This window comes from Gekko japonicus, unplaced genomic scaffold, assembly GCF_001447785.1.
Source record: "Gekko japonicus isolate JY-2015 unplaced genomic scaffold, Gekko_japonicus_V1.1 scaffold386, whole genome shotgun sequence".
Classification (NCBI taxonomy): Eukaryota; Metazoa; Chordata; class Lepidosauria; order Squamata; family Gekkonidae; genus Gekko; species Gekko japonicus.
This window is the reverse complement of record NW_015163100.1, coordinates 448514-470801: the sequence shown is the minus strand read 5'-3', so window position 1 is coordinate 470801 and position 22288 is coordinate 448514. Positions and strand designations below refer to the sequence as shown.

At 44.3% G+C, this 22288-nt stretch overlaps 2 protein-coding genes across 3 annotated transcripts in view; one reads left to right on the top strand and one right to left on the bottom strand.

Moving 5' to 3' along the window:
* Positions 1-22288, bottom strand: part of SPG7 (spastic paraplegia 7 (pure and complicated autosomal recessive)) — a 159273-nt gene that overhangs the window by 71543 nt on the left and 65442 nt on the right. The window lies entirely within an intron of this gene.
* The window catches only part of ANKRD11 (ankyrin repeat domain 11), a 211701-nt gene continuing 190476 nt past the window's right edge, over positions 1064-22288 (top strand). For both annotated transcript variants that reach the window (XM_015406704.1, XM_015406702.1), the window contains exon 1: positions 1064-1138. The gene's annotated coding sequence lies outside the window, so the exon portion shown is untranslated. The remainder of the gene's footprint in view (positions 1139-22288) is intronic.

Genomic DNA, 22288 nt, shown 5'->3' with positions numbered 1-22288 from the left:
TCTGCATTCATTTGCTGGTAAAGATTGTACATGTAGCTTTTGAATGCATAAATCTTTTCCTTTATAGGTTAATGTTGGCTTTTTTGACTTAACAGCTGGCTTCTCTGCAATTATGAGTCACAACCTGCTTGTTCTAGAATTTTAATAGCAGGCACCAGATATTCTTTTGGTAGTGGTTAGTTTTTTATAGCTATGAGGGCAATATTTAAAAAAGGAGGGAGTATTTTATTGGAGAATATTTGTTTCTCCTCTTAGTGTTTATGTAAATAGCTAGCATGGGGATAGTTGTAAGGTAAGGTAGAACTGACAGTGGTGTTTGTCAGTGCTTACTTGCATTGATAGCCTCTGTTATAGCTTATGTATCTTGTTATGGACAATTAATTGGTTGTCTTGCCCCAGTAATTTTTTTCTTTGGGGGGGGGGGGTGAATCATGTCCTACTATCTTCATTCTTGCACACAGTCTTTCTATGCCCTCGCCTTGTTAAATCTTCAGCTTCTGACAGCAGCCTGAATGATGGGTAAACAAGTTATGTAATTTGGTGGATCCCAGGTTATCGCAATCAGCAGCTTGTTGTCAGGGTTCGTGCAAATTAAATGGCGTACGTTTGTGGGGCCCCCCCCCCCCCGCTCTCTAAACCATGCCAAGAAATCAGACACCTTGACTTCTTCATTTTATCCTGGCTTTATGACAGGATTTTGTCAACTGTTTTTTGCTACTGTTTGTGAATCTGATTTTTTTCCTCTTGGGGGTGGGAGGACAACCTTGACCGTGAGGCTGCAGCCATTTTTAGATGGGCCTGGGGTCAGGCCTAGTGCCAGGGAACCATTTTGGAGCACTGAAATATGTATTTATGAAATTTTAATTACACTATCCCTTGGAAGTGTTTTTTCTCCCAGTTCTGATAATGGGCTTTTGAAATAGTGAAGCACCGCAAGCATAGATTTAAGAAGAGATTTTTATGGATTTATCAGGTGGTGTAATTTTAACATGCTTTTCTTAGGGTTGGACTGTAAGTCTTAATATTTATACAAGCCAATTTTTTTTTTTGTCTTTCAGGGTACAGAACTTTGTTGGCGGGGATACCCTTTTGGATTTTATCCGTGTCCTGCTAACTGCTACTTTCAGCTATGGAGTCGGTAAATATTTTACTGCCTTTTTACATGAGCACTTTCTCCTTGATCAGTGGAATAATTCTTGTAAATGTTAATATGAAATGAACATACAATGTGAATTGTGGTGGTGATTATTTGCTCCATTTTAAAATCTAAATATTTTAATACTGCTTGAGAGAATGGCTGAGTTGGAATCAGTAAATTTTGTAGTGCAGGAATATGTCTTTAGGTGACTAAGAAACTGTTCAAATACAGCAAGCTACTTTGGTGGAGGAATTCTTATTATAAGAGCCTTTTCTTTTGTTGATTTGTTTCTTTCCAGCAGAGTGTGTGTGACTCTGAAGAGAAGGCTTGAGGTTGAAGTTGCTTACCCTCTGTCCTAGCTGCGTGCACTTCCATCCCTTTTTGTCAGGCTCTGCATGGTCGGGTCATATTTGTTTGCAGCCACTCCTTGCCATAGGTGAGGAGCTTAGTGCCTGATTGTGTGACCAGGCTGATGGTGGCTCAGATCCTTGGCTGCTGATTTTAGCATACCTTTACAGATACCCATGTGGTGGGTCTTAGATCTTCTTCAGCAAAAGGCCGAAGTGGAGGTCTTCACTTAATGTTATGCTAAAAATGTACATACAGCCTTTCTAGTCAGTGGGTTGGGGCCTGCCAGTCATTTCTGCACATGCAAGTGGGGCATCTCCCCTTGTCCCCTGGTGTCCCTTGTCCCCTGGGGGGCAGCAGGAGAGGGGAGGCAGAGAAGTGTGGAAGTTGCAAACCTGTATCAGTTATTTTTGTTCAGAGCTTTGTCAATCACTGTTGGATAATTTTAGGAAGGAACTGGGGTCACACTTAGTTAAGTATGGCTTCTAAGAATACTTTGAATGTTTTACATGTAATTGAGAAGGACATTCATAGTGGAATGGAGGCCAAACACTAAAAGTAGCCATTTAGGAAGGAACTGGGGTCACACTTAGTTAAGTATGACTTCTAAGAATATTTTGAATGTTTTACATGTAATCAAGAAGGACATTCATAATGGAACGGAGGCCAAACACTGAGAGTCGCCATCTGGTTATGTGCAAATACTACAGTGGCAGACCTGACTCATCCTGTATCCATGCACTTACAGTCTTCTCTTTCATTCAGGTGTATCTGGGGATATATGTTCAGATAACAATACCTTATCAGTATTGTTTGGATATATTCAAGTCTCCTAATGGTATCTGGGATTTTCCAGTATTCCAGTAAATAGGTCCCAAAACATCCTGGGAAGGCTCCCAGAACTGTTTTTCCTTCCCGGGCTTGGTATCAGCTTGCCAGGTTGATTTGTGTTAGGTTGTACCCCTTTAAATTGTTTCAGTTGATTTTGTAAAGCTGTATTCAAGTTGCTTCATGTCAGATTTACTTTTGGTGATGGATTCTTGAGTTTTACATTGTTTCAGATTCTTGGGTTGTAAATTCAGATTCTTGAGGTTTACATTGTTTCAGATTCTTGGGTTGTAAATTCAGATTCTTGGGCTTTACATTGGTGTAGATTCTTAAGTTTTATATTTCTGTAGATTCTTAGGTTGCACATTGGTTAGATTCTCTGGTTTTACATTTGCTCAGTTTGCAACAGCTTTCCTGTTTGGTTTGGGTGATTGTCAGATTGTACATTGGTGTGGATTCTCTGGTTTTACATTTTTAAAAGAGATTTTTTTTTCTCAAGGAATCAATGGAGGATGGCTGGGGACATTTTGTCCAGGGGTCCATAGAACTGGACCAATTTCAATTTCAGAAATCCCCAATCATGCATAATTTTAATGAAAGACAAGACTTGAAATTTGGGGTTATTTGGAGGACAGGCAGCAGCAGCTCCCCTATAGTTTTGGTGCCAGTAGCTTTAAAAACATCTCCTCCAGTCTCCTAGAAAGATTCCCTGTAGGAATAATGGAGCAAAAAATTTTTGGAGTCCTGAAAAAAGCCTGTATCTGAATACTAAAACGGTATTTGGAAATTGGGAATACTGATATTTTTCAGCTCCCTGATACTTGGAGCTGAACCCCCCCCCCCCGATGTGTTTTGAACTGCACAGCCCTTGTTGTAAAAAGTAGCCATAACCAGTCTTTCAGCACTGACTGAGAAATATTTGTTTTCAACCAACCATCCATTTAGCAGTGAGAGAAACTGAATTTTCTTGCTGCTAGGAGGACGAGGCTCATTCTCCCCCCCACCTTCCCTTTTGCTTCTAGAGGAAGAAGAAAGTCAGGATTCATATCCTGCAGATGCTGATTGGCTCATTCCATTGCCCCTGGTTTCCACCAGAGCACAGAACAGTGTTTATAAATTTTGTGAGGGTTCTTGAAGGGGAAAGCACTGGATAGATTTTAATAGAACCTTTTATTTACAACTGGGAATCTCTACTAACTATATCACAGCATCTCTACTATATCACAGGGCTTTTCTTTGCTGAAGGAAGAAAGTTGCATAGTAAGGTTATTTTTACTTGAAGGAATCCCACTAGGTAGCTTAACAAATAGATTATTAGCAAATGGGATCGTAGACTGAATTTTGCATGTTGTGATGTACCAGGTTTAAAACCCAGGATTTTCTTTCAAAATCCTGTTGACCAGATCACATGACTTAATGTAGCTAATGTGGGGAAGAAATGTTTCATTGATTTGTATTCGAATAGATTTTGTAATCTGAGTTGAGGGCTGTCTGAAAGACTGGGTAAAAGTCTCCTAAACAAATAGTGACTGCTGCTTTATTTGGAACTTTGATCAACAAGCATCAACATTTATTCTACTTCAGTAACTGCCACTTCCCAAAGCATGCTGCTTCACTCTTATTTTCCATGAGGATATTCCCAAGGAATGTGTGCCAAGGGTTTTTGCTACTGCTGAGGATATCCAGGAGCTGCCCTGCTTGGACTCTGCCTCCACAGAGACGTGTTGTGGCTCTTTTACTTTTTTTTTTTTGCATTTAGTGTCATGCATTGTACACAGGACCGGTTCCCAATATTTTTTTTTTGAGGGGGGTCTAACAGCTTTTGGGGAGCAATTCAAGATCGAGGAGGTGGCAGGTGGTCCAAAGAAAGATTCCCAGTAGCGTTTGCCAGTGCTCCGTTCAGTCATTGGTGGCCTATGGAGAGCCAGTTTGGTGTCATGGTTAAGTGCGTGGACTCTAATCTGGGAGAACTGGGTTTGATTCCCCACTCCTCCACTTGCACCTGCTGGATGACCTTGGCAAGCCGTAGTTCTGATAAGAGCTGTTCTTGAAAAAGAGCCGTTTTCGTCAAGAGCTCTCTCAGCCCCACCAACCTCACAGGAGGGTGTCTGTTGTGGGAAGGGGAAGGGAAAGGAGTTTGTAAGCCCCTCTGAGACATCTTTGGGTAGTGAAGGGCGGGGTATAAATCCAATCTCTTCTTCTTCTTCTATAGAAGTTACTGGAGTCTCCAGCTTTTGGGCTATTCCCTGATTGCAGCTATGATCGCAGTGCCTTGATGCTTGTTTCAGTTTGGTTGTTATGTTTTGTTGATATTTTGGGATTTCGAAAGGAAAGCAGATCTTTAATAGCAAGTCTCTGTGGTGTACCGCAGGTCCCAAGCATTCAGCCTGGGCTACTTTCCTCCAGGTGCCATCTGGCCACTGTCATGGCTTTCGTTTCTTTCTGAGAGCTTTATTTAGATCTTTATTCTCTCCTTTCTCATGAGCTCGAGGCAAGTAAGCACACATTTTGTTTTAATAATGGGAGTATGTTGCCTGGATTATTTTTTTTTTGTAAACAGGCATCCTTGCAAACATTTGATTAGCTGTTGCCTTCTTTAGTAGTATTTCATTCCAGATCTCCACATGTGGTTTCCAAGTCTCCCAAGCAGTTTCATGCAGATTTGAAATAGCCTTGGAAACGGAGTAGGACCCTTGAAACCCCCCTAGGGACAGTGGTTGAAAGGTTGAGTAGTGGTCTCCCAGCACTGCTTTGTGGGCCTTGACTTAGGGAGCAACAGACCTGCTCTAAAATGGTGCCTCCCAAGCTCCTTCTAGCCAGAGAGCCCAGGGTGATATTATGGTTTGGTATCAAGGGCTGTTGAGAGAACCAGGGGAACTCTGGACAGTTGCATCATCATGCATGTCCCCTGTGTGAATGTACATTAGCCTCCCCTACAGAACTGGGCCTGATCAGGACTGTCTTCTGAGCACAAAAGCTGCTGATGTATGATTGGAGCAAAATGGTTCATGTCACAGGTGGAGCCAGCCTTGAAGGTTAACATCCTCGAGTGTCACAATTATTTGCAGCCAGTAGTATGATGGCTGTGTCCTAAAGAATACTGGGGTCACTGTGGGATCATAGAATCATAGAGTTGGAAGGGGCCATACAGACCATCTAGTCCAACCCCCTGCCCAATGCAGGACCAGCCTATGGCATCTCTGACAAATAATCTGGTCTTGGTGAAGTTTAATTGGTAATACTTTAAATGTGTTAGTAGCAGCTGTGCCGTGCTAGTGTGTGAACTGTACAAAAGTGTCTCCATTGCCCTCTGCTAAAAGTTAGATCTTGCCTAAGTTCATGGAAAGTGCAATGTAAAAAATAGAACACAGCTGAATCATTGAACATCACAAGAATCTTGCTTTTAGGTGCATGTTGTTACTTGTTGACCTTACATTTGGTTGTACAAAAGGTAGCTGGCTCTTGTTTTTCTGCTTTTCGTCACCAGCACACAGAGCTAATATTTCAGGGTCTGATGGCTCGATTGTTTCTGTAGCATCAAACTGGGGTGTGAGCTGACAGCTGGTGTAATTCTCATTTCTTACAATTTTCATTAGCAAAGCTTGAAGGGTCAAGGCTTCCTCTGTGCCAGAGAGAGGTAGAGGTGGTTTTTGATAGTGGGTTTGTCAGCAGTCTTTCACAGAGTTGCTAATGAACGCGTAGGTGGAAGATTAAAAGGATGAATATGGTAGTGCTGCTAAGCAGTATTGTTTTGCCAAGTTTAAGTCTTGGTTCCTTCTGACCTCCCAGGAAGAATACAATTGTAAAGCTGAGGCCCATAGAGAAAAGGCAATTTCAACACCGGCTTCCAGAATCAAATTGTCTACTGAAAAGCCACCTGTTGCAATGCAGATAAGTCTGTTTAGACAAAATGGGGCCGGATCTTGGTGTTCATGTAATATGGCCCCTTTCCATTAGCAACAAGCACTTTGATTTGGGTACCCTGGCATTTCACTGTTATTATTTACTGATTCTTGAGTGAATAGGGTGGTATAATTGTTAATTTAGAAGGGACAGATTTTATAGGATCAGAATTCTGTCTAAACTTTGAGCTTCTTTATTTGATCCAGCTTTCTTGATTACAGTTTCATATGCAGTGTAATGTACTAAAGTCAATCTAGGGCTTTTTATTTTAAACACTCAGCCAAATATTGCTAATCTGATGTGGGGGAGGGGTTGAATATATGGATGTGTATTCCGACATATCCACTCTAAATATATATCGGAAAAATACTTTATTGGTATTTTCCAGATATATTTGGGTTTCCAGATGGCTTCTGGATTTTTGGGGATATTGGGAAATGGGTCCTGAAAAATCCTGGAAATATTCAGGAGTAGCCTGGAAGATTGAGAGCCAACATTTTAAGCTCATAGGACTGGTTTTTCCATTAATTTTATTGTATTTCTGTGTCTTCCCAGGGTTTGGTATGGCTTGCCATGTTGTTTTGGTTTTGCTTGAGTCCTTTGAAATTAGTTTTGTTGGTCTTGCAACACTGTGTTCTTTGCGTGAGTTGGTTTGTGTCAGGTTTGCAGTGGATTTTTGAGTTTGGCATTGCTGTGGATTCTTGGGTTGTATATTGGCTGGGTTTTCTGATTTTACATTTGCTGTTTTAGGCTTGGCACATTGTCCCGCGCTTCTGCTGGGATTCCCTGGTTCTGCATGGGTTCTTTGGGCTTGTTGGTTTGTGTTTGCGTTAGGAGGCTTTTGGCCAGTGGTTGCTTTGCTTGGTCTTGATGTTTGGTTACTGTTTGCCCTAGGAAACAATGGAGACTAGCTGGGGGCCCCTTGTTCAGGAGCCCAAGAGGTCCAATTCACTTGGAATGGTGATGGCAGGTGTGAGCAACTCCCCTGCAGTTTTGGTGCCATTAGCTTAAAAAACAGCCTCTCCGTCCCCCTGGAAATATTACCCATAGATAATATGAGAGCCAGGTAATATATACCAAACCAGCATTTGGAACCTGGAAAACCAGGAATACTGCTACTTTCTGGCTCCCTGATATCCAGAGCAGAAAAACCCCATCCCCCCCCCCCCAAAGTGCACATCCCTAGTTGAATACATTCCAACAACATAAATTCAAAGCAAACAAAACAAATAAAAAACCCACCTTGGAAACAGCGTTCAGCCTACCAACTAAAAAGAAAAAACCCACAGCCTTGCCCTTTGTTAAGGATTAACACCTTACCCCGACAGTACAGAAACAGAACAGCAGTTTGTGGCTCGCGATCCGAGGTTCATCACCCACTTGTTTGCTGAACAAATCTCCAAGCTTTTGGGCACGTCTCGGACAACGAAACCCACCCACAAAGGCTGGCATGAAAATGCGAGGTAACGGTGGGGGTGGTGACGTTTCCCAGCCTTGGGAACACAAATAGGGACCCTCAAAGCAGCGCTGCCTGCCAAGTGTCCCCTTCCCATTGCTTGCAATGGAAGGGGATGATGTACATAAGCAGCAGACGAGAGTGTGTTCCCTTTATTGGCAGGGCATGGTGGACAGGGAGGGTGCACTAGTGTGCAAAAGAGCTTTGCTGCTGGGTGTGGGGTTTTTTTTTGCTTCGCTAGCCTACTCACTCAGAGGCTGCGGGGCTTAGCTTTGCCCTAAGTTTCTCTGTGTCACAGTTTGGTGTTTGTTAAGTGCAAAGGGTGGGGAAATTGGGATTGAATTCCTCTTCGGTTGTAGTGGTTAACTGCGTGGACTCTAATCTGGGAGAACCGGGTTTGATTCCCCACTCCTCCACTTGCGCCTGCTGGATGACCTTGGGCAAGCCATAGTTCTGTCAGAGCTGTTCTTGAAAGAGCAGTTCTTGAAAGAGCTCTCTCAGCCCCACCTACCTCACAGGGTGTCTGTTGTGGGGAGGGGAAGGGAAAGGAGTTTGTAAACTGCTCTGAGACTCCGAGTGAAAGGCGGGTTATAAATTCAATGTCCTCCTCCTCCTTTCACGTAGCCATTCACAATGCCATTTTGGTTCAGTGGGAGTTTGCTGCCATCTGCTTTCTTTAGTGTTTCCCTTCCCATGTCCTTTCATCTCTCCCCCCCCCCCCCCAGTGAAGGGATTGATCTTTGGGATTGGGGGGGGGGTTCTCTGCCATTTTATCTCCTCACTGGGCTGCTTTTTGTTTTGGGGTATTCTGTGTTTGTTTTTATTCTAGTGCCCACTGACTTTGCCACTCTTCATTTGAAACCCCACCCCCCCCCCCAGTGAACTTGGGGTCTGATCTGTTTGTCAGCCTGCCTCCCTGAACCCAGCCTGCCTCCCTGCACCCAGCCTGCCTTGGGAGACTTGTTCCAGAGTTACTGGGGTGCCTTCCCTTTACTGACAGCTCTCCATATCAACCCCCCCCCCCGGCTTGTCCTTGGGGTGGAATCTGTGTGTCCAGAGTCTTCCTGGGGTCACCTTCCCTGCCAGCTCAACCTTTCCAAAACGTCAACACTGCCAAGATTTTTTATACATATTTACTTGTTTAATTAGTCTTTATATTTTATTGTATAAATGTGAAACCATGTTATCCTTTAACTTCTGTTTGAAGTGAGAACAAAAGTCTTATTTTGAAAATCTCTTCCACTAGACCTTAGAATATTAACTTAGGTTCATCCGATCCTTAGTAAAAATTTCCGGGTCTGGAACAGCCTAACACTAGTAATTCTGAGAGTTTTGGTCCCTTGTTTCCAAGGATGAGAAATTAGTATTTTGTTGCTGAAGCTTGTATATAATTGTATCTCTAATAACTGTTCTGGTTTTGCATTATTTTTGTGTCTAAATTGCATTGTGGAATTTTTTTACATTTATGAATTATTTCAGTGTATTGAGAGTCAATTAGTTGATTTGTTGTCGGAGGCTTTCACGGCCGGAGTTCATTAGTTGCTGTAGATTTTCCGGGTTGTGTGGCCGTTGTCTTTGCATTGTAGGACCTGACGTTTCACCAGTAGCTGTGACTGGCATCCTCAGAGGTATAGCACAGAAAGATGGAGTACTCTCACCTTGACACAGAGAGAGTACTCCATCTTTCTGTGTTATACCTCTGAGGATGCCAGTCACAGCTACTGACGAAACGTGAGGTCCTACAATGCCAAGACCACGGCCATACAGTCCGGAAAATCTACAACAACTAATCAGTTGATTGTTTTATAAATTATTTTTCTATAAGATTCAAATTGAAGAAATAATTTGGGATGGATCCAGTTGTAGATGCCAGTTTGTTATAAAAAGCCCCATTAGGCCCTGTCTTCTTCTCTTGGTTTATCTAACTTATTTTTTTGTTATAGCGTTTAAATTACGCTGTGATGAGAGAAACTAAATTTTGTAAAAATTTCCCCATTAATAAAGATTTTTAAAAATAAATAGCACTGACCTGCTTGTCCTGGGGTGGGTGGGTGGGGGGGGGGCAATCTGTGTGTCCAGAGACTTCCTGGGGTGACCTTCCCTGCCAGCCCTGCCTTCCTAGAGCCCCACTTGATTGCCCTTGGGGTGGCCTCTCTGTGACCAGAGACTCAGTGGAGTGACCTTTCCGACCAGCTTGCTTTCCAAAGCCCCACCTAGTTGTGCTTGGGGTGGCATTGATAGTTAGGGTATAATGTCAGTAAGAGGAAACATTTGTAAGCAAGATGTATTAGTATAAGAGTAGACTGTATCTCCAAACATGTTTAAGCAGGATAAGAATATGGAATTGTCTAATTTGAAGTTTAGAGCTTTTATTGTCATGAATGGGTGTAGCAAGGAGGCGAAGAGTGTGTCCTCCCTATGACCTCCGTATATAGGGAGAGAGGTGGCTTCCCCTCTCGCTGTAGAGTGCTTCTTTATAGCACCCATAATCGGAGGCAACCCTTTCAACTTTTCGTTTTAGGTACAGAAGAAGATGCAGGGAAATAGTATTATGCGAGTTAGAATGAACTGTAGGTTTTGAGTGGGATTATGAGTAATTTATAAGTTACGGGGAAGTTGGATGGGATTTATAAACGGGTAAGATAGGGGCATAGGAAAAGAGGAGGGACTAGAAGAGTGAAAAACTTTTGGTTGTTGTAATAGTAACCTCAGATGGATTTTTTTTCTTTGTTTCACGATTGTTAATAATGGAAAATGAGGATATCGCTAATATGAATAATGAATTTATGTTTGTGTTTTGACTGATATACTCAATAAAAATGTAAATTAAAAAAAGACTTCCTGGGGTGACCTTTCCTGCCAGCTCTTGCTTTCCAGAGCCCCACCGCTGACCTGATTCTCCTTGGGGTGGGGCCCACCTGTGGTTAGTGGGCCACATGGCTGGGGTTGGGCTTGCTCCACTGCCAACCCAGACAAACATCAACCACACTTGGAAGAACCATCAGGACCAATAGCCTCCTCCCCATAGTGGAGCACCCTCCTCACGAGCCAACATCTACCTCACACTAGTATGTGGGATGTGTTTCACATGTTCAAACAACAGAGGGGGACTTACTGGAAGCGACCTGTGATGATGTCCCATGTCACCCCCCTGGCAGGTGAATCCTTCTTAGGAATAGGATGCTGGAAACTGGTTGTGGTTCCCTGGACAGCAAGTGCTGTTGTGTGGTTCTCCTTTCTTGCAGGGGGGGCACACTGTGAAGGGCTGGCCATGGGACAGTCGCCTAGTCTGCTCGCCCAGGAAGCATGGATGCGGGCCTGTCTCCTTTCTCCCGCAGCACTGGCAGGGTGATTCCAGGAGAGCTGGGCAGGCCAGGCAGGCCATCAGGGCTCCTCTCCCTACCCAGGCCACTCGTCTTCCTTCCCATGGCAACGTCTCTTCCTTCACCGTCAACAGTTATGACTCATCGGCACCACTGAAGGTTTCGACGAGTTTGGGGACTTCCACAGATCCATGGCCATGGCACATAGCTGGCGTCTTTAGCCCTTCACCTGTGCTTGGCAGTCACAGAAGGCTTTGGTGGCTTAGTGGACTTCCGCAGATCCTGGGGCATGGTGCATAGCCTGTAAAATATGTCCCAGTACCTGTGCTTGGCAGCTTGGCTGATCTGTCCTGGGCATGGAACGTTGCTGGCAGTTGGTTTTGGTCGCTGATTTGTTGAAGTACCAGTGTTGGGGGGGCCATGGCAAGAACATGCATTACACGTGGGAGACGCTTTGTGGTGGGGGAAGCTGCTACATCGACAGGTGTGGTGCCCCATTGCATCATCATTGCCAGCGATTCCTTGGGTTTCTCAGAAGAGCACGTCCACACTTGCTGCTTGCTTGGGGCTGGGTGGCTCATCTTCTTGTCCAAGAGGGCCTTCCCTTCATTCCCTGTGCCCTGGCCCAAGCCCCTTCATGCTCTCTGCTGGCACAGTGGCTGCGGGTGTCCCATTTCCCACACTGCAATGGAAGTGTTGGCTGCTGTATCTGGCAGGGGTGAGGTCTTTCTTTGGGAGCAGGCTACAAGCTGTCATCCTCCTGGCGTCATGTGGGGGGCTCCGTGGGCGTCAGCCTCCACTCATGATGCTCTCAAGATGATTGCTTGATGGTTGTCTTGCCTTTCCCCCCAGGGCTCAACTCAGTCACATAGGGCTCATCCTGTCTGTTCTGTGGCCCAGAAACCACACGTGAGATTTTCCCAGAAAGCACTTTCCTGGAGGCATGTTCTTTGGCAGGCTATAACTCCCTCCCCCCAGTCCAATCTGCACATAACTTGTTGGGTAAGTGGGGGGCATCCCAGGGAGGTGCTTCACGAGTTTGATGCCTGTAGCTTGCACAGGGTCCGTTCCGTACACTCCTAAATCCGGGTCCATTCCATATACTCCCGAACCTGCACCCGACATCTCCTTGTAAAGTACTTTCCTGCAGGCACCTTGTTTGGAGGTCTGTAACTTGGACCCCTCAAATTTAAACCACACGTAACTGGTAGGGCATATTGGGGGGCATCCCCGGGGAGGCACGCCAGCAACTTTGATGCCTTGCCAGGTGGGGGGAGGCGTTGGACACACTCCTGAACCTGCAGTTGTGATTTCTCCAAAGAGCACTTTCCTGGGGGCACCTTGGTTGGGGGTCTGTAACTTGGACCCCCCCCAAGTCCAATCCTCATGTAACTTGTGGGGCATGTGGGAGGGCATCCTGGGAGGTACGCTGTGAGTTGGATGCCTCTAGCTCACCCAGGCCCATTCTATACACTCCTGAACCTCTGCCAACTTTCCTGGGGTGTCTTGTTTGGAGTTCCGTAACTCAGCTCCCCCAGTCCAATCTTCACCAAACTTGGTGGGCAGGTAGAGGAGAATCAGCTAGAGATGCCCTGCAATTTTGGAGCCTCTACAACCCCAGGGAGCCACGTACCACGGTTCGCAAACCTGTTCAGTTCACGGACCAGGCTGGTTTGGCGGTTCGGTTCCAAACCGGTTCGGGACTTGCCCCGGTTTGGTTCGTGAACCGAACCAGGGTTTCCAGGTTTGTGCCCATCCCTATTGAGTAGTGCCTGGTGTATGGTTTGTAGAAGACTTAAAAACCTAAGCTTTTAGCCATTGTGTTCCTTGAGGTCAGCTTGACCCTACAATCTGGGCCAGTGAATGGGTACATCCACAGTTGGAACCCTTTGCCTGTAGAGCCAACCTCCTGCAATCCTAGCTTGCCACACATCCACATAACGTTTCTGAAAGCCCACGCGCAAGGCATTTTTTCTTCTAGGAGAAGCACCTGATTGCAATATGCGTATCACTTGAGGAAGCAAAGGACACAGGGAAGGTTCCTGTTATTCAGCCTCTCCAGGAGCAGGCTCTGTCTCGCCTAGAACTGCCTTCCACTCTGTTTGAGGAAGAAACATGAGCATAGAGAAAGAAATAGTTAGGGCTGAGGGTTGGAACTGGTGGTAGTTTCTCTGGGAGACAATAGAGGTTGTCCCTTGAGTGCTTGTCATGGCTCCTGAGACTTGGAAAACTGAATGGGCTGCCACGAATTCCACTGTATTTGGAAGCAGGTCGGTGACATGCAGTCCTCATGCTTTTCAACTTCAAAGCCTGTTTTCCAATAAAGAAGACAAATGGAATTTAGAAAAGAGTCTTATGGCATCTTACATGGGTGTGAAGAGAACATACATCCACCAATGGAGGGTGTCCTTTATGCACCTGGTGAAGTGGCTCTGCCCCACCAAAGCTTCTGTCCGCGTAAATCTGACAGTTTTTAAGGTGTCACAAGACCATTCTTTGCAAACTCCATTCCTTTTTATTTTGCTGCAGCACAGGTAAGCCTCTGGAATGTGAAATTTACTCATCCAGATAAACAATCTTTCTGAAACGGGCCAACAGTTATTTTTAATGAGATTTCTTGTCTCTGTCTTTTCCAGGGGGGTTATATGAACAGCCTACCCAGTGGTGACAGTACAGCCTTTGGGGGCTTTATGCGAAAGACTGCTGCCAGAATTTGCTGGAATCTCCTTACAGCCTCTAGTAGGATGACTTTGAATCTGGGGCGGTGGGAAATACTTTCACTCTGTACTGTTCAGTGCTGTCTCCTTACATCTTTCTCCAAAGATTTGTACTACTTCAAATAGAGTGCTGGCTAACTTGCTTCAGTCAGTGTTGGTAGCTGTTGATGTTATGAAACCCTTTTCCTGGGTGGAGTCTCCCCCTCCCCCAAGGTAAAAGTGATCGCTTAAAAAAAGGAGGAGGTTCCACACTTGGTCTAGTCGCTGCAAATGTAAACAGCGCTTGTGTTTAATTACGGAGGGTGTGGGTGTGTGTGGAACGGCATCCACCCATGGTGTGCTTCATCTGAGGACGGCATGCATGACTGTGGCAAGACCTGGGACTAGTCCGAGGCAGGGTGCAGTGGAGCGCACCATAGAATGCTCCTTCTGACAAGGTGTGCATTGTTATATGCATCCTGGTTTGAAGGACATGAGAGATTCTTTTTTGAGAGGAACCCGGGCATGTGGACCACTGGTGATTTTACAGTTTCTTTCTTTCCTGACCTTCACTCTTCAGCCAAGTGACTTGGGCAAAGGTAGGCAGAGCATAACGACTGGGTGTTAAGCAAAGGTCTGTTGAGGTGGTGCCTGTGCATCCCAACAGTTTAAGTTTTAGACTCACCAACTGTTTCTTCGGCCTTCAGGGCTGTGCACTGTCTTGTCCTCCTCTTAGGAGGAAGCTGCATTGAAACTATTCAGCTTCTTCTGAATTGAAGGACAATTTTGGGAAAGGTAGTTTGTCTTAAAGATGTTTTCAGTGTGAATAAAAGTGGGGTACCTAGAAGTAGTTATGAATGCAGTGGTCTTACTCCTGACTAACCACTTTCACACACACTGAATAATGCACTTGCAATCCACTTTCACTGTTGTGTGAAACAGCAAGATCCACTTGCAGATGATCACTGAAGTGGATTGGAGGTGGATTGAAAGCACAGTATTCCTTGTGTGTGAATGCTCCTTAAATCGTTCTTAGGACTGCAGTTTGACTGTTCTGGCCCATAAACGTATTTTGCTAACGAGAAGCACTCTTACTGTTTTCACTTGTAGAAAACCAAATGAGGTACCCCTTCCAGTCTTTGCTTGCATGCACGTGTTCCATTTGCTGGGTTCATGCTGCTCTTCAGTGTGTGTATAAATAAAAGCGCTGAAATTCTGGCATGGAAAAGTAAAACCCAGGTCTACCAATTCTGGCATGAATTGCAGGGGCATTCGTAGTTTTGATTCCAGTAGAAACCGTTGTCTTGGGCTGAAGGGATTTTGAAAAGAATTGAATAGAAATTCTAAAAATGGACTCCTGCAGAATGCCACGGGCTCTTTTCTTACATTTCATCTTTTTTATGATGATGCAAAAGGATAAGCCTCATGCATGGTGCTTTCCAAGCCGAGCACACCACAGAAGATGAGTTGATTAGAATCATATGTGACAACTTAACATTTTAATGACTAATGCTGCTATGGATCTTGGGAGTGGATGAGCTAATTTTAGTTCCTCTCTTCCGAGGCTGAGCAAGGAAGTGGAAAGAGTCATTTGGGGCCACTATTCCCAATCCAGGGTGCCTGAGCGATCCGGCATTGCTCTTCTGTTTCCACAGCGGTTTATTTTGCCCCCCAACTCTGCTAAATGGCAGAATGATGAATGAGGCTGCTGCCCATTCTGAAGCTTAGCCTGGAGGGGGAAACCTGGTGAGCTGGAGATGCTCAGTAGTGCCTCCGCATCGCAAAGTTAGCACAGTTGCCAGTTATTAGGAAAGGTTTCGACAGGGAGAAATGTGAGCCCGGGCATTCTTTGGTTAAGAGTGTTTTTAGACGTGAATTGTTTTGAAAGATGAATGGGTAGCTTAAAGGGTGGATGAAAGTGGGTGATTTAAAAAAAATACTTCAGTTGTGTATGCCTTCCATGTTTTTGTGTATGCATCCAGTTAATAGTAATAATAATAAAACAACAACAACAACAATTAAAAAAAAGAACAAAGGAGCCCTTCAGTCTACAAATTCTGTAACTGGAAAGCTATCAGCAGCTGCAGTATTTACCTTCTTTCTTTTTCATAATCAGTTTGTTATTCCTATAATCACTTTATCCTGTATTAAAACACTTTACAATAAATAAAAGTGCACCACAGCCCGTGCCCTTCAGGCATACAGGAGGGAATCTTGGTCTGAAATGGTGAATATCGTGTTCAGTTAGTACTGTGACCCAGGCTGTGATTTGGAGAACACTGAATGAATCATGAGTTCACATGCGCTCTTCCCTTCCCTTCCCATTTGTGTGTGGCTTCCTGCTCAGGCTGCTGTTTAATGCTAACTCTAATTTGTTGTGACACCTGGACTTGGGAAACTTTGGTTTGCCCTCAGAATCAGAAACCTACTTGAAGCTGTGTTTTACTTTGTTTTTAAACTATTGGGTTGAATCTAGTGGCTCCTTTCTGTTACGTGAGGATGCTTCATCTGGAGGAAGACCCCATTTATTGGACTCCTCCAGTGGAAGATTTCTCACTTAATAAAAGGGAGATGTTGGATCCAGCTTAGTTTGCTGATTCAGGTGGCATGGCATTCTATGGCTAAAACGAACAGTAGAGGGAAGCCGATAAATAAGTTTATTGCTAGTTTCTACCTTTGCCCGGACCATGATTTTGGAGGCCTGTCTGACTTGAGCCACTGAGAAGAGCTTGTCCACTCTTATGATGTTAGACTATTGCAGTTTGCCAAGAAGAGGAATTTACACCCCACCCTTCACTCAGAGTCTCAGAGCAGCTTACAATCCCCTACCCTTCCCCTCCCCACAACAGACACCCTGTGAGGTAGGTGGGGCTGCGAGAGTTCTTTTGAGAACTGCCCTTGAGAGAACAGCTCTGAGAGAACTTCTGACTGACCGAAGGTCATAACAAGCAGCTGCACGTGGAGGAGTGGGGAATCAAAACGGGTTCTCCCAGATTAGAGTCCGTGCTTCTAACCACCACACCAAACATGGCTGAGCCACAGCTCCCTCGTGGCCAGGCTACCACAAAAACCCTTAGCTGCACTTTGACTTAGGAGAACCAGGGCAGTTCAGTTGCCAGAGCCCTTCTCAAGGGGACTGCATCTGCATCTAAGGTCCAGCTGACTCCATTCACGGGTAAGTACCAATGGTCGTTCTCAACAGGACTGCATCTGCATCTAAGGTCCTGCTGACTCTGGCTCAATCCTGGGTGGTGAGGTTAACATCATAATTGTTTAAAGATCCTTAATAGTCCTGCTTGTTCTCTGGTAATGCTAAACTTATTATTGTAGTCTTGCAAGAAATAGACTTCCTCTTCGTGTTGCGCAAACAGAACAAAATCCATTTGTTGCACTTAGCAGTTTCTCTCCTTTTTTTTAAACCCCCCCCCCATTCTTACAGTCTTGCCAATATCCTGTATTTGTTTTTCACAGGAAAGCTTTTAACTTTTCCTTTAATGCAAGTTGAGTTGTGATTTTTTTGCTGTTGTAATGCAGGATAAATATAAGTAGGAACTAAGCTTTCTACTAATTTTGCACTTAGTGGAAACGTTCTTGAACTAGAATGTTTTTAGCATGTTTCCATGAACTGTATCAGAGGTTTCAAACAGGCTGTGTTTGGGCCGGATTTTCCCATCCGTTTCTCTGCTTGGGAGCTATTGAACCTCTGGCACAGATCTCCTTTGCATTGTAGGAGATTCTGAGCCCTTTTCTAGGATGCTCAGTCAATTCTTGTGAGGCTGTAGCCTGGCCTTTTTGGGCCTGGTTGTTGCCCTGTGTGTACCTGTCTAAACGTGAAATAGTCTGCACTGATAGCAGGAGGAGATCTGCCGCGGTAGGTGAGTGGTCTTTCAGAGAAGCCTCATTACCAACCACCTCACTGAACAACCTGGGAGTTTCCTGGATCATCTCTTGAAAGCTGCTGTGTTAGATTGGTGTGATGGGAGATTCCAGTTGGGTTTCCCTTCTCCCCTTGTTCTTCAAAACAGCGAAACCAACAGAAATAGAGGCCAGTTGCTTGATAATCTCATGCTAATGGCATATATCCAAGAGCAGTGATTTCCCTTGCACTGTAGACCCCTGTGCTGTCCCTGAGGGTTTGCTGATCCCCAGGAACAAAATCTGGGGGACTCGGGAGATTGCAACAGGTGGTAGAAAACAGGGATGTTCTGCTCCATGTTGGATAGACCCCAGTAGTCATGTAATGTTTGGAAAAGGGAAGAGACTGAGCAGATGCCGATGGATAGGTAAATAAACGGCTGTTGACAAAATTATACCCCCAGTAGACCCAGGTATTCCAAATATAGTTGTATTTGTGTGTGTTTGTGTGTGTAGGATTGTTGTGATAACTTTTGGGCTACTTTGGAAGGAGGGGGAGGAGTGCTTGCTTAGATTTCACATAGAGAAATCTAATTAAATGAGGCAGAAATGAATGAGATGTTTCCAAACTCTGTACTTTTTATAGATACGTGTTCAGCTGTTGTAAGGCCTCGCTTATTAGAGAGTGTCGCCACTCTCCATTGTCAGGCTCATAATTCTCTTGCAATATAGTCAACTAGAAATAAGGCCCGTTGTGGAAATAAATACAACGGGATCTAGAAAGAGGCTCTGGGAGAGTGCTCTGGCGTTGGGCAAACAGTGTCAGTCTGCTTTTAAAACATGAACCTGGGACCTGCACACCACCAGAATACAGCAGATTCCATATGCAACTGACATTCCAACTGCCTTGGGGGGGGGGGGGAGTTTGAGGTGTGGGATGGAGTGAAGTCCAATCAGCTTCCATATGCAAAAGACCAGGTTGTCGCAGCAGTTGTGGTGTGGGCGGGATCCGGGCTTTGCCTTCTGATTGGTGGCAATATATGCTGAGGAGCAGTGCCATCAGCCATACACTAAGGGAGTGCATTTTAGAATTAGAACTTTGGCACCCACTATTCAATTATATATAAAGGAGAGATTAGTAGCACCTATGCAAAGTTCACAGTTGGCTATTAAGACATGGTTCTCTTGAATTTGACAGCCTTCAGACCCTCCAGTAACCAATACTTTTGGAAGGACTGAGTGAGATTTCCTGCCTTTCCAAAAATAATTCTAGCCGCTGTTAAAGATAAAATTGCGTCATAATACTCTGGGGGTGTGACACATTTTGCATAATCTAGAAAGAAAATTAATGGGTCTGGGGGATATATGAAAATGTAACATTCCAAAGATTGAATTTGCAATCTTGTTCTCAAACACTGTACTCTTAAACAACAGCATACATTTAAAATCTCCTTTAGCCTTATGACAGCACCAACTTTTGTTATTTGCTTTGTGAATTTTAGTAGTTTTCTAGGGTGATAAATGTTATTGAACAGACATCTTAAGGCCGTTCTTTTATGATGTAAATTGTAGCTCTTTCAAAAACATAAAAAAGCCAACCGGATATGGAATCTCCTGGACTGTTACCTTGCGCTGTTTTAAGGGCTTTATTTCTTAGTCAGAGCTCCAATAGAATGTGGTATATTGCAGGTCGTATGTAAAATGTTTGCAGTTTTCTAAAGAAGTGAATATTTAAGTATGTTATGTCTAGTCACTGCTGCTTCTTGCATCACCGTGCTTCTCTCTGAGAAGACCATGCAGCTCTGTGAGCTTTAATGCAGGCTTAGGAGATGCAGTAAAAGGACTGGAAACCTGATCTTCCAGTTGGATAAGTAGGTCACTGAATCGAGCATGATGGCAGCTTGGGATTTCGGCAGCATGTTCTTGGAGCCACAGTACCGTACTGGAACACAGCTGCAAGATCTGTTCTAAAAGCTTTAGGTGGACCTTAGCAAACCAGGTAGACAAAGCACACACGTAGTCAGCTGGGACACTGGCATTTTTGGATTTCCATCCATAAATAGGCAGTGTTAGGATAGTGGTACCATCTAGAAGAAGAAGGAGAGATTGGATTTATACCCCACCCTTCACTACCCAAAGGAGTCTCAGAGCGGCTCGCAATCTCCTTTCCCTTCCCCTCCCCACAACAGACACCCTCCTGTGAGGTAGTTGGGGCTGAGAGAGCTCTCTTAAGAACTGCCCTTGAGAGAAAGCTCTGAAAGAACTTGTGTCTGACCCAAGGTCACAGCAGCAACTTCATGTGGTGGGGTGGGGAATCAAACCCAGTTCTCCCAGATTAGAGTCCATGCTCGTAACCACTACACCAAACTGGCTCTCCTACTGACATACTACAAAGCAGAGCGATCCATTTGAGAACAGTGGGGGAAAGCTAATATTACTTCTTTCCCAAGTCACTTGGAAGGTAAACTGGGCTTTATTGTCAGGGGTGGGGGTGGTGGTTCAGGTCAAGAATAGGGAATGTTAGCATCATGGACAGATAATTGCTTGGACTGGCCAAACGGAGTATACCAGGAATGTGTCCTTGTCTAGTGGGAAACCAACACAACCCCCTTTTCTTGTTGGTCCCAGACTCCTTGAGACTGCAGCTTCCTTATCCAGAGTTTCTAGTCTCTTCATGTACTTTATTCTGTGTTTTGTTGTGAGAAACAGTAAGTGCCAACTTTTATTGGGTCCTTCTGATGGTGCTGATTGTATACAAGTCTTTTGCAGGGCAGTCCTATGCAGAACAGCTCCAGTCAGTGCACACTGAGATCAGTAGGCTTAGGCAGGAAAAATTCCGCTCAAGATTGTGCTGTTTCTCACACTCAAATATGGCATATTCTCTGCCATTAGTGATAAGTTCAGTTTATTGCGGTCAAAGACCATAATACAACCAATACAGTTAATATAACAGCTATCAAAGCAATGATAAAATAATATGTCTTGTATGACAATATAAGTTATAAACATTAAAATATTTACAAATTCCAATACAGATCAAGTAAAAGTTAAATTTAACCAGTTAATTATGGTCCAGGGTGTATTCTTATGAAGCTTGCCTTGTTCCCTGGAGTAAGTGAACTTGACTGTGGTGATACATATATGAGGTTCAAAGACTTCAGAATGAAAATCACAGATCAGGTAGCACATGTGCATAGTGTTTGGATCATGTTGTGCAAGCTACTCGGGATATATTGGCTGTGAAGTACTGTTGCCATGACCACTCACATTGTGCACCATGAACATGGCAGAAGAGTCTGCTAATGTTGTATATGTGGAAACTGACTTGCTGAAAAGGGAGTGCCTTTGCTCAGTCGTGCTTTATTAACATCTACATTGGAAAAGTCAATTTACTGTATTGTGGAATGTTTTTGTATTGATTTGCAGTAGAATTTGTGAATTAGTTTCCTGTTTTTATGGAAAAGTCTAATGAAGAAGAAAAGATTGGATTTATACCCCGCCCTTCACTACCCAAGGGAGTCTCAGAGCGGCTTACAAACTCCTCTCCCTTCCCCTCCCCACAACAGACACCCTGTGAGGTAGGTGGGGCGGAGAGAGCTCTGACAGAAACGGCTCTTTTTCAAGAACAGCTCTTATCAGAGCTACGGCTTGCCCAAGGTCATCCAGCAGGTGCAAGTGGAGGAGTGGGGAATCAAACCCGGTTCTCCCAGATTAGAGTCTGCGCACTTAACCACTACACCAAACTGGCTATGCAATGCTGCATAGACTTTGCTTTTACCCTCGATGGAGTTTGGAAATGGCTTTTGGTCATTGTCACTATGAAGAAGGGAAAAAAAAGAATGGAAGATGCTGCATGTTCTGGTGGTGTGTTTTTAGTCTGCCAGTTAAACAGTAGGCTAGATTTGTGGCCCTGTGGGTTTCCTTTCCGGTGGCTGCATAAGGCTAGCTTTTATAAATCCCCTCAGGTCCAAATGTGATTCTCTAATAGGGCCAGAACACAGATGTAGTGTTTGAGGTCTTGCATTCCACTGAGATCAAAGAGTTGCTGGACCACATCCACTGAACATCTGAAGCTGTTACAATCCTCTGCAGTCTGTCCGGATCCAGGTGCTGCGCACTTACTGGGCTAAAGGCAGCAAGAGCTGCTGCAGCTTTTAGGCCTCTTTTTGTTTAATTCTGACTGCTTTGATTCACTACAGCTGGTGAAACAGATTTGGTTCAGGCATGTATGGTGGTAGCTGATTTCATGGTCAGAATTGTAATTATGTTCTTTCCTTTCAAGCTCACAGCTGTAAAAGATTTCTTCTGGTGTGCATTGCTTAAAACTTATAAGCATTAACAAGCATAGTATAGGAAACATACCAAGGTTTACCAGCATCTATAAACTTTTTAATTGCAGATGCCTGCCTAGTTTTCTCCATATGTGTCTGCTATATAATACCTTTGCTTCAAGCTGAAGGTGTGAAAGAGGCTGTTCCATAAATGAAATAGATCCTGCTCTGACTTGTCTAGCTGTCATTGACATCTGCCTGCTGCAACTTAACTGGAGCTTCAGCCTCCATATTTCACTCTTTAAAGCCTATTCATTATCTCTTAATCTTTTTGAGACACTTCAAGGTGTAGCCAGTAGGTTTACTTGGTAAATGTGAGTCTAGCACATTTGATCTACTTGGAGCATGGAAGGTATTTTGTTGTCAAACTTTGATGATTTTTCCTCTGTCACAAGAATTTTGTTAAATGG